At 37.7% G+C, this 17,284-nt stretch overlaps 1 protein-coding gene across 2 annotated transcripts in view; it reads right to left on the reverse strand.

Annotated features, from left to right (window-relative positions):
* Window positions 1-17,284, reverse strand: part of LOC144283713 (uncharacterized) — a 118,065-nt gene that overhangs the window by 44,221 nt on the left and 56,560 nt on the right. The window lies entirely within an intron of this gene.

A 17,284-nucleotide genomic window follows, 5' to 3' on the forward strand; every position in this document is an offset into this window, starting at 1 on the left:
AAAAAAAAAAAGAGAGAAGTAACTCAAAATGGATCAAAGAATTAAATATAGACCTGATACCATAATACTCCCAGGAGAAAAGGTAAGGAAGAAGCTCTTTGATACTGGTCTTGGCAATGATTTTTTTAGACATAATACCAGAAGGACAAACGACGGAAGCAAAAATCAACAAATGAGACTACATGAAACTCAAAACCTTTTGTACTGCGAAAGAAACAATTAACAAAATTAAAAGACAACCTATAGAATGGGAGTAAGTTTTCACAAACCATATATTGGATAAGGTGTTAATATCCAAAATATTTAAAGAACTCAGTCCACTTAATAACAAAAAACATTCTGATTTAAAAATGGGAAGAATAACTAGAGATTTTTGCAAAGAGGACATCCAAATGGCCAGACATATGAAAAGACGTTCGTGACTAACCATCAGGGAAATGCAAGTCAAAATCACAATGAAACATGATTAGAATGTTAGCCTCACACCTGTTGGAATGACTATCATCAAGAAAAGATAACAGGTGCTGGCGAGGATATATTGAAAACGGACCCCTTGTACTCAGTTGGAATGTAAATTGGTCCAGCAACTATGAAAAAGAATATTGAAGTTCCTTAAAAAACTTAAAATAGAGCTCACATAAAATCCAGCAATTTCACTTCTGGATATATAGATAAATGTAAATGTTTTTATTTACATAAAGTTCAAAACCAACCTACAGTGTTTGAAGTGATGGCTAATAGGAGGACTGAAGACATATAAGTAAATGTGATGAGTGATCTTTGGATCTTAATTTTAACAAAACAGAAAAAAGACATTTTTTAGACAGAAAAATTTATATGTGAACCATTAAGTGAATTATTAATTTTGTTAGATGTAATAATGTCGTGGGTTACATAAGAAGTTGACTTTTTTTAGGAATTCATTTGATGCATGTTATGATAAAATTATAATACCTGGTATTTATTTTAAAATGATTTTGCTTTTGAGAACATGTGTTTTAAAATTCTTCAGCAAAATAAAAGGAGCTATAGACAAAGCTAAGTTGGCAAAATATTGGTCATTCTGAGTCTTGATGGCATATATGGAAGTTTGTTATAATACTCTACTTTAGTGTATGTTTGAAATATTTCTTAATAAAAAAAACTTCTTAAAAAATTAATTGAATATGGGATACTCATGAATAAATTTAACCAAAAGAACATGAAAGAAGGAAGAGAAAGAGAGAAGGGGGAGGAGGAGGAGAGGGACAGAGGGAAGGACTCCAAATTAAATCTTTGGGGCCATTAGTAAGGCCAGAATGTCCAGATTCTGCAGAGTATGGAGACAAGGATGATCCAAAGGCAATGGCCAGGAGATAAAGCAAAGCCAATGTAGTCCACAAAACTGGGTCATCCATCTCAAGAGGTTAGGCAAAGTAGCAGAATTTAGGCAAGCAAGAACAAAATGTAAGGCCAGGAACACAAAACAGAACAAAAGGTTTAAAATGAAAGAATACCAGTCTGGAGTTGCACACATGCGTAAAGCCCGTGATTCTGGTTATAATTAGGGAAGAATCCTTCTAAGGTGTGGTCAAACTGGATCAGAAAAATAAAGAAATAGAAAAAAAATAGAAAAAAAAATTTTATTTCAACAGAATATTCAGTATTCAAATTAACTAATTATTTATCCAAGGTCAGAATTAAGTCTATATCTGAAAATTCAGTTTGTTGTTATTGTAGTTGTTGTTGTTTAATGAATTCCTGCTACTTCCATTGTACAGTTTTAGTGACGGAGACTACACAAATTAGTCCAAGGATAACCGCCACCTGAGAGAAACTGCAATTTCATCCAGGAGATTACCAGTCAATCAATAAAACCGTACGGTATGCATATGAGGAGCCTATGAGATTACCACTCCACAAAAGTCAGGTATAAGAAATGTCATAGTTCTTCACTTTTCCTAAATTGCATAGGTCTATTCTAAGCCCACATCCGCCTATATGACAAGAAATGACAATATTAATAATGAAAGGAACCACGTCTTCAGATAGTCATGCAAAAATGGAGAGTCTTGTGGAACCAAAAATATTCAAGAAAGGGTACTCAAGTCTTCAGTCCACACTGATCAGCATTGGTATGTATGCTGTATGCTGAACCGTCCTGAAGAGGCCTTAATGCATGTGGTACCATTGGTTCTGGGCAAAATGTGGACAAGGAGATTTTCCCTAGGTGTGTAGCATTAACATTGGCTACTGAGGTCCAGCCTGTGCTTCAGGGAGCCCCAGAGGAGAAGAAACTGGTCCTCACTACTAATGGAACATGGAAGATTCCTTCTAAACTGGCTAATACTCCTTTCCAACTTTACCCACCTCTGCCTCTCTTAATATTTGGACCCAATTTTCCTCTGACAAAGTCCTGCTGCAAAGCTTCTGTGCTTTTTGAAAACCTACTGAAGCTATATTCTGGAGACCTGGTAAATTTTCCTTCCAAAGCTAAAATATCATTACTATTAAATTTTTTTTCTTCCAAACCTAAAATACCAATGCTCTTAGGAGAATCCTAAGAAAAAGAACTGAAAAGACTACATCTTTGGGATAAAGAAGGCAAAATCTCTACAGCAGCAAGCAAGAAGCCCAAATCAATACTCTGATACACTTAATTTATCTAAGTGACATAGCACTAAGTGCCTTTTGAGAAAGCAGCACTGTGTAAGTGGCAAAAACACTCAGTATGGAATTATCATACACATACTTGAACCCCAGCTCTATTATGTGCCAGTTTTGTGACCTGAAGCAAGTCACTCATTTTTTTACCCTTGGCCTTCTCTACTGTAAAGTAGGAATAATGACACTTGTTTTCACCAAATTATGGAGTTTTGAGGATCTAATCAGAGAAGGTGTGTAAAGATAGTGTGTGAACTGCAACTGGTCATAGTACAAGGGCTTCCTACAGGGACAGGTCAAGAACTAAGGCAAGAAAGCATTCTTTTCCTAGACAGGAAAATCTGCACATCTACATTTTTCTATAAAATTGTTCTTGGTAGCCATCACATTTCTACTTTTTGACAGATATAGTTGTGAGCCATGAGCCTTCAGGGAATTGGGGGATCTGCGTGGCCAGTGTTGCACCAACTCAGGCACATTTCTAGTGAGAGGCACCATTGGACTTAGAACTCTGGTATCCTGAATGCTAGAAAATGTTCTGTTTTCAGGTGTGTGTGTGTGTGTGTGTGTGTGTGCGCACACGCATGTTTTAAGGCACTCACACAATATCAACAATCAGTAACAAGAAACACTTTTTTCTCCACTACAAAAGGAAAGAAAAAAAGAAATTCTACATTACCAAGAAATAAATAAGCACTCCTTTAAATTTTATTACTGATATATACTTTATTAATATTAAAAAGTAACAGAAATAATATCAATAATATAAAACAGAAGAAAAATTTTGAAGGCTATAGTTCAAGATAGCCACATAGGAGGATCCTGAACTTCCCTCTTTTCATGGACACAACAAACCCGCAACTACATGGCAACAATTCCCTCTGAAAAAAATAGTTTAACTAGCTGAACAGATCTTTCACAACAAAAAATTAAAGGGACACATCCAGACAGGTGGAAGACACAGAGACAGTCTCACCAAAAACCTCACCTCCAGCTCAATTCACAATCAGAAGGACTCAGGAAGGAAGGATCTCACAAATGTGGAGCTTCTCCCTAGGGAGGAAGGGGTTTGTGACCCACTGAAGGCACCCCAACCCTGCAGTAAAGAAATGAGCCCCCAAAACATCTGGCTTTGCCAACCAATGGGGCTTATATCCAGAAGAAACATAAGGCTACAGAAAACAGAAATTCTGTTCTTAGAGGGCTCATGCACAGACTCCTGAACCCAGCACCAAAGCAACAGATCGAAAAGTGCCTAGACCATATGTAAAGGAGATTGCTCTAACAGTGGTAAATGTGAACATCCCTGTCTTATTCAGTTCTTCCCTATGCAGGATGATATTAGCTGTGGGTTTTTCATAGATGACCTTTATTAGAATGAGGTATATTCTCTCTAAACCTATTTGTTGATGGTTTTTATCATGAGTGGATGTCGGACTTTGTCAAATGCTTTTTCTGTCCTATTAAGAGGATTATATAGTTCTTATCCTTTGTTTTATTAATATGGTGTATCACATTAATTGATTTAAAAATATTGAACTACCTTTGTAACTCAGGAATAAATCCCACATGATCGTGGTGAATGTCTTTTTTAATGTATTGTTGGATTAGGTTTGCCAGTATTTTGAAAATTTTCATATTTATGTTCATCAGAGATGTTGGTCTGTATTGCTTTTTTAAGTGGGGTCTTTATCTGGTCTTGGTATCAGGCTAATGCTAACCTCATAGAATGAATTTGGAAGTTTTTTCTATTTTTTTTTCTTTTTCTTTGTCTCTCCCTCCCCAACTATGTCTGTTTCTCTCTCTCTCTCTCTCTCTCTCTCTCTCCTTACCCAAATCCACCCTTCTAAGCCCAGCAATTAGCCAGGGAAGAGAAAAGGCATCCAAATTAGGAGGAAAAAATTAAAACTCACCATTTGCAGATGATATGATTTTATATATAGAAAACTCTAAAGACTACACACACACACACACACACACACACACCTGTTAGTATTGATAAATACAGTAAAGTTGCAGGATACAAAGTAAGTTACAGAAAAAAACTAAGATACAGAAATATATTGCATTTTTACACACTAATAACAAAGTAGCATAAAGTGAAATTAAGAAAACAATTCATTTAAAATTGGATCACAAGAATAAATACCAAGGAATAAATACAACCAAGGACATGAAAACACCTGTACTCTGAAAATTATAAGACCCTGATAAATGAAATTGAAAAAGATTTAATTAAGTGGAAAGATACACCATGTTCATGGACTAGAAGAATTAGCATTATTAAAATGTTTGTACTATCCAAAGCAATCTACAAATTCAATGCAATATCTATCAAAATTCCAATGGAATTTTTTGCAGAACTAAACAAAAATCCTAAAATTTGTATAGAACCACAAAAGATCCCAAATAATAAAAGCAATCTTGAGAAAAAAAAAAAAAAAACAGGGATCCCTGGGTGGCGCAGCGGTTTGGCGCCTGCCTTTGGCCCAGGGCGCGATCCTGGAGACCCGGGATCGAATCCCACGTCGGGCTCCCGGTGCATGGAGCCTGCTTCTCCTTCTGCCTATGTCTCTGCCTCTCTCTCTCTCTCTCTCTCTGTGTGACTATCATAAATAAATAAAAATTAAAAAAAAAAAAAAAAAAAACAAAGCTGAAAGTATCACAATCCCTGATGTAAAATTACACTACTAAGTGATAGTAATCAAAACATTTTGGTACTGGCACAAAAATAGACACAAATCAATAGACTAGAATAGAGAGCCCATACACATATGGTCAATTCATTTATGTCAAAGAGACAGGAATATACAATTGGGTAAAAAACAATCTCTTCAGTAAATGGTGTTGGGAAACTGGACAGAAGAAGAAAGAGAGAAAGAAAGAAAGAAAGAAAGAAAGAAAGAAAGAAAGAAAGAAAGAAAGAAAGAAAGAAAGAAAGAAAGAAAGAAAGAAAGAAAGAAAGAAAGAAAGAAAGAAAGAAAGAAGAAGAAAAAGAAAAAGAAAGAAAGAAGAAAGAAAGAAAGAAAGAAGAAGAAGAAGAAGAAGAAGAAGAAGAAGAAGAAGAAGAAAGAAAGAAAGAGAAGAAAAAGAAAAAGAAAAAGAAAAAGAAAAAGAAAAAGAAAAAGAAAAAGAAAGAAAGAAAGAGAAAAAGGAAATTGGATCAGTTTCACCATGGACAAATATTAACTAAAAATGTATAAAGATCTTAATGTGAGACCAGAAACCAAAAAATTCCTAAAAGAAAATATAGGCAGTAATTCCTCTGATATCAGTGATATCAGTTTTGGTGATTTTTTTGTATATTTTTTAATTGGAGTTCGATTTGCCAACATAGAGTATAACATGGTGATTTTGGCGGGGGCGTGGGTGGGATCTGACACCAAAGACATTGGCAACAAATGCAAAAAAAACAGATAAGACTACATCAAACTCAGAAGCTTCTGTACAGTGAAGAAATCAATAACAAAATAAAAAGACAACCTACTGAATAGGAGAATACATTTGCAAATCATATCTGACAAGGGGTTAATATCTAAAATATTCAACTCAATAATAAAGAGAACCCAAAAAATCCAACTTAAAAATGAACAGAGGAGGGATCCCTGGGTGGCTCAGCGGTTTAGCGCCTGCCTTTGGCCCAGGGCTTGATCCTGGAGACCCGGGATCCAGTCCCTCGTCGGGCTCCCGGTGCATGGAGCCCGCTTCTCCCTCTGCCTGCATCTCTGCCTCTCTCTCTATATGTCTATCATAAATAAATAAATCTTAAAAAAAAATGGACAGAGGACCTGAACATTTTTCCAAAGACAGCACAGAGATGACCAACATTCACATAAAAAGACACTCAACGTGTCTTTTTGACACATGAATAAATCAATAAAACATCAGGGAAATGCAAATCAAAACCACCATAAGATATCACCTCAGACCTATCAGAATGGCTTATTACCAAAAGGACAAGAAATGGTAAATGTTGGCAAGGATGTGGGGAAAAAAAGGAACCTTTATGTACTGCTGCTCGGCATGTAAATTAGCATGGCCAAAATATTAGGAGGTTCCTCAAAAAACCAGCAATAGAACTACCATATAATCCAGCAATTCCACTTCTGGGTATTTACTTGTAGAAAACAAGAAACAGGGATGCCTGGGTGGCTCAGTGGTTGAGCCTCTGCTTTTGGCTCAGGGTGTGATCCCAGAGTCTTGGGATGGAGACCCACATCAGGCTCCCCAGTGGGAGCCTGCTTCTCCCTCTGCCTATGTCTCTGCCTCTCTGTGTCTCTTATGAATAAATAAATACAGTCTTTTTAAAAAGAGAAACACTAATTTGAAAACATACATGCACCCCCAGGTTCATTGTAGCATTATTTATAATAGCTGAGGTACAGAAATGACCTAGGTAGCCATAGATAGTTATATAGACAAAGAAGGGGTACTATAAATATCCAATAGAATACTATTTAGCCATAAAAGAATGAAATCTTGTCATTTGCTACCACATAGCTGAAACTTGAGGGCATTATGCTAAATGAAATAAGTCAGAGAAACACAAATACCACATGATTCCACTTACATGTGGAATCTAAAAACAAAACAAACAAAATAAAACTCGCAGATGCAGAAAACAAATTGTGATTGCCAGAAAGATGGGGTGTTCTGGGACGGGCAAAAGAGGAGAGAGGGTAAAGAGGTACAAGCTTCCAGTCATAAATAAGTAATACACAGCATGGTGACTCTGGCCAATAATATCATATGGTATGGTATGTAAGTTAACAGGGAAACTGGACATTGTGGATGATCATTTTATAGTGTAGACAAATATTGAATCATGGGACACCTGGGTGGCTCAGTGGTTGAGCATCTGCCTTCGGCTCAGGGCATGATCCCAGGGTACAGGGATCCAGTCACACATCGGGCTCCCCACAGGGAGCCTGCTTCCCCCTCTGCCTATGTCTCTGCTTCTCTCTCTGTGTCTCTCATGAATAAACAAATAAAATATTTCAAATAAATAAATAAATATTGAATCATGAGGTATATACCCAAAAATAATATGTCAATTATACTTCCATAAAAAGAATTGACAGTACTAGTAGAAGAGTAAATGAAGAGAGAAAATGTGTGATTTCTTTCCTTCCCTCGGGATTTTCATAAATCAGAAGTGGGGTTGGCATCAGCTTGTTGTCTGATTGCCACAGGAAATTTAAAAGCATGAATGGGTTTTGTTCTTGCTTTTACAGTCTGTTTCCTGACATGCTGTTTATTTGTTTCACATGGAAACAGCAACAGCTTATGCATCAACTTAAGACTACTGTTTGTCCAATTTTAAAAATAAATGTCATCTAGCAGTCTGAATCTCCTTGCCAGGACTAATAAAGCCCAGAAATTAGCTTTTATCAGGGAAATGCTACTCAAATCTTCTTCATGTTGGCTCACTGGCTAGGCATCTATCTTGATATCTCCCTCACATATCCCACTGTTCTTTAAACCTAAAGTGAGGACCAGTGGTCATATAAGCATTGAAGAGGGAGGAAAGAATGTCACTGATAAAGGTCCCTCTAAAACTTCAGAGAAGAAACTTGTCAAAGTCACTGTTTCAACATTTGTGAGGATATCTGTAGTTAATAGAAGTTGAACAACAGATTTGTTTTAAGGCATATCTATATTATTCTCTATCAGGTAGCCTTATTTGAGATGGTTTAATAAGTAAAAAAAGTAAGCTAACAGTCTAAGTTAAGAAGAAAGCTCTGAGTTGTAGGCATAGAACATTAAAACATCATCAACAATTAGCTAAACTATCCCACAGACATTTACCTATCATTGCTTTCACTATATAAAGTATTTAAGGTCTTATTTTAGTCTCTGACATACCTCACAATCACTACACATTCAGTGTTATACTACTGCATTATATGAGCCTCAATTCATATATGTTCATATAACAGATGTTATCTATTAGTCCCTTCTAAAAATGATCATTCCTGAATCTGGGACCAAAAAAAAAATTGAACTTAATAAGCAAAGGGAGAAAAACATGTTGACATTTTTAAGGCATTTTTCATTTCATTCTGAAGATATTTCTTAATTTAGCAATTTGCCGGCGAGCACTTATACACACATACATGTGAAGAATATACTTAGATGTACATGCAGCTTACACCTGTTCCCTTTGGATTAGTAGCTAATCAAACTTGCCCCATGGAGTAAGCAAATCAGCAAATGACTCAAGCTCTACTGATATTCTTAATATGAAATTAAAAAAGCAAACATTAATAAATGATTTAGGGGATCCCTGAGTGGCTCAGTTGATTAAGTGTCCGACTATGGATCTCAGCTCAGGTCTTGATCTCGAGGTCATGAGTTCAAGGAGCCCATGCTGGATGTGGAGCCTACATATAAACAAACAAACAAATAGATGATTTGGGAATATTAGTACTTAAAATAAAGAAACTGCACTAGCAAGTTTACCACAGATTGTCTCTTAGAGGTAATCATGTTGCAGATGAGGTAATGAGACCAAATGAAATTAAGTGATTTGTCTTGAGCCATCTGCCTACCAAATTCCTTCCATCAGGGATGCCTGGGAGGCTCAGCAGTTGAGCATCTGCCTTTGGTTCAGGGCATGATCCTGGAGTCCCGGGATCGAGTCCCACATTGGACTCCCTGCATGGAGCCTGCTTCTCCCTCTGCCTGTGTCTCTGCCTCTTTCCTCTCTGTGTCTCTCCTGAATAAATCAATAAAATCTTTAAAACAAAACAAAACAAATTCCTTACATCAGAACAAGAACCCAGCTTTTCTGAATCCCTATCACACTAAAACCATCTCCCTATGGATCAGGCAAGCAGTCGTCATAAACACTTGGCTCCACTCCTGGATGAAAGCTGTTCAACCTCCCAACCCCTCCCAATGAGAAAGGCCTACGTGAGTCCCTAAATTTAAGTAGGCAAAATATTTTAGATAGTTGGGCATACAGCACCAGTTCTAGAAAATGATGTATTTTACCAGGATATGGAAAACCACATCTATAAATAAGATTCTTCCTACCACCAATAACAATACTGCTGCCACAATATAGCAAAATATATTGAGATTTTTGAGGTCCCTGATATTTTAAGGCTACCTGACTGCAAGAAGACCAATAATAGAATATAATCTCTATGTAGTACTTAACTATTTATAAGTTATTTCATATACATTGTCTTATGAAACCATCTGATGTGGAATTTAACTCCTACTTCATCCTTTAGTTATTAGTTAGAAGCTGCTTCATCCGGGAAGCCCTTCCTAACCTCTATAGACCAAATCAGGTGGCTCTGCCATTTGCTTCTTGAGCAATTCACTCCCTTGTCTCATATTTCATCTCTCCATTAGAGTTTTCTGGACACAGAAACTATTTCTATCTCATTCACCACTGTATACTCAAATTCTAGTAGAATCCCTGGTATATATTAAAAATTAAATAAGTGTTTGTTGATGAAGGAATAAATGAGCAAAAGAAATAGTCTAACAACTTGGGAGTAAAGGGGGAAAAAAGAAGTTTGAAATGCCAAGAGTTTACTATAGAAGACAGCTATACAAGCTGAGAGTCAGGTCCCGTAAGTGGATCTTTCCTCCATCTCTGCACCAACAAATTTCCTAAAACCTCCGGACATTATCATAATGGCTTCAGTAGCTGCAGCTCTAATAGAGCAATGAGAACAGAGCAAGCATGTTGATGTCTTTATATATATTCCATCTACAAAATGTTTTTCAGTCAGAAAACTGCCTGAGAGCTTCCTTTCTAGCAAATGGTACTACTGCTATTCAACAGGAACAATTTGCTTTGGGTACATTTTGTACCATAGTCATATACATTAGCTCCCTTTTATCAAACATATAGAACACACAAGAAGAAAGATGGCAGGGATTATCTCCTCCCTATGACTTTGTAAACCTCACATAAGGGCTTGACGTTCTGGGAAGTGACAGATAGGGGATTTTATCTTCAACAAAATAATCACAAATGTAGTTAAACCAACTACACTCTGGAGGCCCATACTGATTCGTAATGGGAAGTAAAAGTCACATGGCTCCGGTCAGAATGTGGCTTTTTCAATCCCAGGATAGCTGATCAATAAAATAATTTTGGCACCACTTAGGCTAGGATAAAATGGCTAACAGAAATGTGGACTATAACTAACATCCAAATTTCTACATCAAATAAATGATACTATTTTCTCCACTTTCTTCCCTCCTCTACTCCATCCCTCTCCCTGTTTAAGCCCTCCCAGGAATCATTTGTCATCCCTGCAAACTCAAATGGCTGACTTTAAAAATACATGTTTATAAAATACTCACACTACGTTCTGCCTCTTAGACTCCCTTGAAATAAAACAGCCATAATCTCTGTGACAGTTGCCACCATTAATGCCGATCATAAAAGCTGGTAAAGAGGCAGAAATGCTGATTTACCATTCATTGCTATGCTCATATATCCTCTTCCTAATAAAAATCAGTGAAATTATTACTTTCTGAGAGCTTAGCACTTCAACATTTGTATTTTGAACCTCCTCTACTGTAAGATTTCCATGTTCCCCGTGCTATTTTTTTTCTTCCCAAGGAGCTGCCAGTGTAAATGTGCCACACTTGGGCTCTACAGCATACTGAGCTGAAAGAGCATATGTCCCACATCTATAGTGGAAAATTTGGTGTTGAGGGAGCAATGAAGCAAGCTATAACTCAGACTCAGAGATAAATGCTCTTTGAAACTCTAGTTATGTTTATAGATATAATTTGAAAAGCTTAGATATCTTTCCTGTAAGAATTTTTACTTCCAAGATTTGGGTAAAAATAGTGGTGCTACAATGTTTGATATGAATAATACCTAATTCTTAATTTCTCCTTTATTTAAGTTTTATCTAACACATTAATGTAAATGAAGTCAAACAGCACCAAAAGTATATAGCAATAAGGTGTACCAAATGCTGAAATCATTGGCATATGTTTCTGGGTAAGATGTAGGACTCTCAACACACATGGTATTAATTTGATTTAGCTTAATGCTTTATGTGGTACTTTCACTTAACTCAGAATTATATCGTAGAAACGCTGAGAGTTTTTAAATGAGCTTTGACCTAGCCGTACTACCAGTTGTGAAACTGTATCCCCTCCGGAAAACCAGAATCATTCAGTGGGAAGTGATCACCTCCACCCTTCTACACCCATCCGTCTCCACATACACATTGAGCTATGCCTATACCCTCTTGCCTTAAAGAAACCGAAAAGGTAAAGGTCCAAAATAGGACATTGTTTCATATTACTTCAATATAATCATATCCCCTCAAAATACCAAGTCATAAGGTCAATTCCACAACTTGTGTATTTCATTTTCTCTTTCCTTTAGCAAATGTACATTGAGTGCTTACTGGGTAGAAGTCCATCTGCTAGATGTTAGAGATACAATGAAGAACAAAACAGATACAACGTATTTTATCTTTTAAGAGTAGAAATTTAGGTAAGAGATAAACTAAAAAGCAAAGTTACTTGAGATTCTCTTCAGTGTCATAAAGAAAAGTACAGGTGATGAGCACATTGTTACACTCGGAGGTAGCTCGTCTCACATCATATTAACGTTGTGTGTCATTTGTCTCCCTGACAAATTTACCATCGCTGCCCCTTCCTAGTGATCAGAGCAGGATTAGGCTATTCTAGTAAAGCTTTTTCTCACCTCTGTCTGAAATACTCTAGAAGGGAGTTAGGAAGATTAAAGAGTTATCAGTGTAGACTCAGAAGACAAGACCATGAGATCTTTGGAGGGAATAGGATTGAGTGTCAGGCACATAGCAGATAATCTGAATGCAGAGATGGATGGATGGATGGATGGATGGATGGATGGATGGATGGATGGATGGAGAAGAAACTCAGAAAAGGAAGGGTCCTTAATTTCAACACAAACAACAAACAAGTACTAAGTTCCCACTGTGATACAGGCATAGATTTAGAGCTCAACCGTGTATAATAATACTAGGAATAGCTAACATTTACTGAGCGTTAACCAAGTGTCAAGCACTGTGCCAAGAGCTTTTACATACATTTCCTTGCTTGATATTCATAACAACCTACCGTGGTAGTTATTGTTATTCTCATTTTGCAGATGGGAAGTTATAAGGATTTTTTTTGATTTCCTTGCTTGAGTTCACACAGTTAACAAATAAGGGATTAATGTCTGGACGTTCCCTCCATTCTTCTACATTTTATTTTGATAGATGTCCTATTTATATAGATCAGCTTACAATCTATTGAGGAGGAAGGTTCTAGATAAACATGATAGGATAACGTAAATGCTAAGAAACACTAAAAATGAAATTTTCTGTTGTCTCAAAGAAGTAAATATCACATCCAGTTGATGCTGTAAAAATCTGTGGCCCAAGGACTTGATAACTCAGTAACACGTTCCAGGCATCTTCTTTGAAGCAACTTATTCTAACTTCTGTCACTTTTTCAACTGAAATACACTATTTTACTTTCTTCACTTAAAATTTAGCTAGTCTTTCCTTCACCTGTCTGTGGAATGTTTTGTACATATTTTATATTATTATCATTTGTTTATGGATCTACTTCCCCCGATAGATGAAGTTCCACGCAGGTAAGGACTCTCTCCATCCTTTCTCCCTAACTCACTGCCTAGAACGGGTATGTAGCAAATAGCCAATAAATGTTCATTCAATAAACAATCAGGTGACTTAGTGGCTGGACAGGTAGGTATAAGGCAATAGTATGGGTTCAATTTAAATGCAACAATTGTAGCTCAACCCTAGATTAAATGACTTCTTAATGCAAAAACTTTTGAGATGACAGGGATTCAGCCATTATTTCAGTAAAGTTCCAAACAGACTATTACTGTACTATAATTAATAGACTGCTAGAACACTTACAACTGCTAATATTTTCTCGAACATTATGCCCGTATCTACAAGGAGGCAAACAAAAAATGGCAAATACGTGCCGCATGCGCCACAATGCTCCTCTACCCGACACAAAACACTGCTAATCAATCACAACATTCACTTCTTCGGAGCTCGAGCTGAGCCTTAGCATCCTTTTCAGTGTGACATTCTAACCATCGGTGCCAATCGACGGGCACCTCATTATCACTTAACACTCACTTGTCATGCTTGACCTGGATCAGGCCACATAATTTTCTTTTCTCTAACATTTTACCATTTAGTACTTCTTCTTCCAGTGAGGAAAGAAAGCATTTGGGTATCTCAAGGAAATCTTAGATAACCTGGGCTCCAGATTTTATTTGAGCCAGCTGGGTCCCAAGAGCTGGGCTATAGACATTGCTGGTCTGCAATTGATTTTTCACCACTTCATGGGGGGAAACGTAGAAGAGAAAATAGTGTACATACTAATCTGGCTGGCTGCATTAGAATCACCTGGGGAGCTTTTTAAGTATATAGATCACTCCCCTTGAGTCAACATCTCTAAGGATTAAGTCTGGAAGCTATGTAAATGTGTGTATATTGTGAAGCGCATTCAGGGTTGGGTACTGTTGAATATTTGTGTCTGTGGGCATATTTTTAATTGTATATTTTTGAAACAAAACACATTTTTTCTAAAACTATGTCATTTTTATCATCCTGAAATTTTACATCTTTCATTTATGAAATAATGGATAAATACGGTAGTGAGCGTACTTTGGGTTACTTTTTTAATGCCATACTAAGCAAAATAGAGCTGCAACTCCTACATAAGTCCCTTTTTTTTTTCCAAAATTTTGCTGATCTTTTACACCCAAGGCCCTGAAACCCACAGACTCTAGTGATACCCACTTCTCAGATTAGTCAAGTTTTCACGTTCAGAGTGAAATGGTGGGTGGAAGAAGCCTGCCAGAAATCAATTTTCATTCAAAACTGAAGAATCTCGGGCGGGCCGGGTGGCTCAGTGGTTTAGCGCTGCCTTCAGCCCAGGGTGTGATCCTGGAGACCCAGGATGGAGTCCCACATCGGGCTCCCTGCATGGAGCCTGCTTCTCCCTCTGCCTGTGTCCCTGCCTCTCTCTCTGTGTGTCTCTCCTGAATAAATAAAATCTTTAAAAAAAAAAAAAAAAAAACTGAAGAATCTCGTGGGAGATAACAGCACAACAGAAAAAAAAAAAAATGTCAAGAGGACAAGCTGGCTAAACAGCAGATCCTTCTTCCAGGAAATGGGGAAGATGATTCTGGTGTACATCCACTCCTGGCACCAGCACACCTTCCGGCATGGTCTTTAGGTGCTAAGAGTAAAGGGAAAAGGGGGTGGTCATAGGTTAAGAAAGAAGAGCCAGGTTCTCATTAAAACCTCTGTAGGAGGGATGCCTGGATGGCTCAGTCATTGGGGCAGCCAACTCTTGATTTGGGCTTGGATCACGATCTTGGGTCATGAGATCCAGCCCTGCTTCGGGTTCCACACTTAGGGGGAGTCTGCTTGGGATGCTTTCTCTCTGCCTCCCTCTGCCCCCCTCTGCCCCTGCTCATACTCTCTCAAATAAATAAATGAATCTTAAAAAAAAAAAAAGACTGGATTTATTTAAAAAACAAAACCTCTGTCAGATATTGACATGTGGAAATACCTTTAACGGTGTAGCATGTAAAGGGGCAGAGGCATTTCTCCCCACCTTTTCCCATGCCACTGGGTAACCTGGGCATCTCAGAGCCTTCCTCACACCTGTGGCAGCGACAGCTTCGAGAGGCACAAAGGGACTGCCATGAGCATGGAGAAACCACAGTGCTTCACCAAACAGGACAGCAGAGCCCAGATCAGGGATCAACAGTGTCTGAGAAGCAGCTGTTTTGGGGGGTGACAGCAGTGTCCATCATCAATAGTGAGGCCTAGCAGGCACTGTGAAGCCCAGTGGCTGGATCTCCTGTTGAGTAGTGCTGAGGGAACACCACGTGGTTTTCTATGAGCGTTTAGGAGAGACTTCCTAAAAACACTTGAGATAAGAGGGAGAGGTCTTTGTAGGGTGCTCAGGACTGACATTAGCATCTCTGGCAAGAACCCAAGAAGTTTTGATACATAATCTGCTACCCCATTTTAAATCCCAATATAGCCTGGGGTATCCCATTTCAAATCCCAGGTAGTGCAGCCCACCGAGCAATAGCCTCTGTGAAATGAGAATATAAGACACATTAGCAAATTCCCCAGGAGCATTCCCTCACAGCCCTCCAGGTTCTGATTTTCTCATTTGGTCACATATACCTAGAGTCTAATGAGTCCAGGGAAATTAGAAATGACTCTTGTAAAAAAGAAACATCAAAATTAATTCAAACCATAACCCAAATGACCCCAGGGAAAGTATTTTTCACAACTACTAAATTTTTATACCAGAAATAAATAAGGGTGACTGTCTTTCCCACAGTAATTCTCTGTCCAACGTATGTGTATTATCCCAGTCTATTAGAAGGAGACCTCATAATCTAATCAAAACTGTGGATGATATAACCCTTCCCTGGCTATAGCAATTGGTGCAAAAACCAAATTAGCATTATTTTCTAGCTTTTATCCAAACAGGAGCTAAGAGAGAGGACTCTGTTTTTATTGCTTTTTTTTTTCTTGATGGAATGCACACGCCATCAGAAAAAAAAAAAAAAAAGGCTTATCTACAATCAGAACAAATGAGGTTGACGCAGGAAGAAGCAAAGGGGAAAAATGGAGAGGAAGTGTACACAGGTGTTCAAGGTCCTAGTTTCCATCTCTGAGTCCCTTAGAACTACCACAGTTCTTATAGAAATTCATTTAACTTCATAAACAGTGCCTGGATAAATTCCCTAGTTTAAATTGTATTTCTGTCACTTGAACCCAAAAAAATTCATGGCTGAAGTATTAGTTAATATTATAAGATATTTTCATCTGCAAGTAAAGAAAATTTACTTAAACTTTAAGAATATTTGTTGAGGGCACGTGGGTGGCTCAGTCAGTTAAGCATCCTGACTCTTGATTTCAGCTCAGGTCATGATCTCAGGGTCATGATCTCAGGATCATGAGATCAAGCCTCATGCTAAGCATGGAGCCTATTTAAGATTTTCTGTCTCTTTGCCCCTTGCCCCCCTCCTCTCTCTCTATGTCTCTCAAAAAAAATTATATTTATTGTTAACAGGAGCACCTGGTTAATTCAGTTGGTGGAGCATGCAACTCTTGATCTTAGGGTTGTGATTTTGAACCCCACACTGGGTATAGAGATTACTTAAAAATTGTTTTTTTTTTTTTTTTTAAGAATATCTACTGTAAAGCCTAGAGGTGATCCCATTTTCAAAAATGCCACCAAAGATCAAGCTTCCTTTGCTCCTCCTCTCCTTTCTCTTTCCTATTCAAAGTCTGGGATTTTGCCTCAAGTTTGTATCCTTATGGTCACAAGATGGTTGCCAAACCACTAGGCATCATGTCATCACAGCACCCAAAACAAGGAAAAAAGAGAAGCATACATATAGGCAATTTTACTTAACAGGGAAAAAAATATTTCCCAGAAAATCCCCAGGAAATTTCTTCTTACATTTCATTGGTCAGAAGTGCAAGAGCCATAACTGGATTATGCCTCATGATTTATACCCATGACTGGGTACCCTGCTAGCAAATTCTATTAGCAAGGAGAAAAGGGGAGATTGATGTTGAGTAAGCAACCAACAGTG

This window comes from Canis aureus, chromosome 14, assembly GCF_053574225.1.
Source record: "Canis aureus isolate CA01 chromosome 14, VMU_Caureus_v.1.0, whole genome shotgun sequence".
In the NCBI taxonomy this organism is placed as follows: Eukaryota; Metazoa; Chordata; class Mammalia; order Carnivora; family Canidae; genus Canis; species Canis aureus.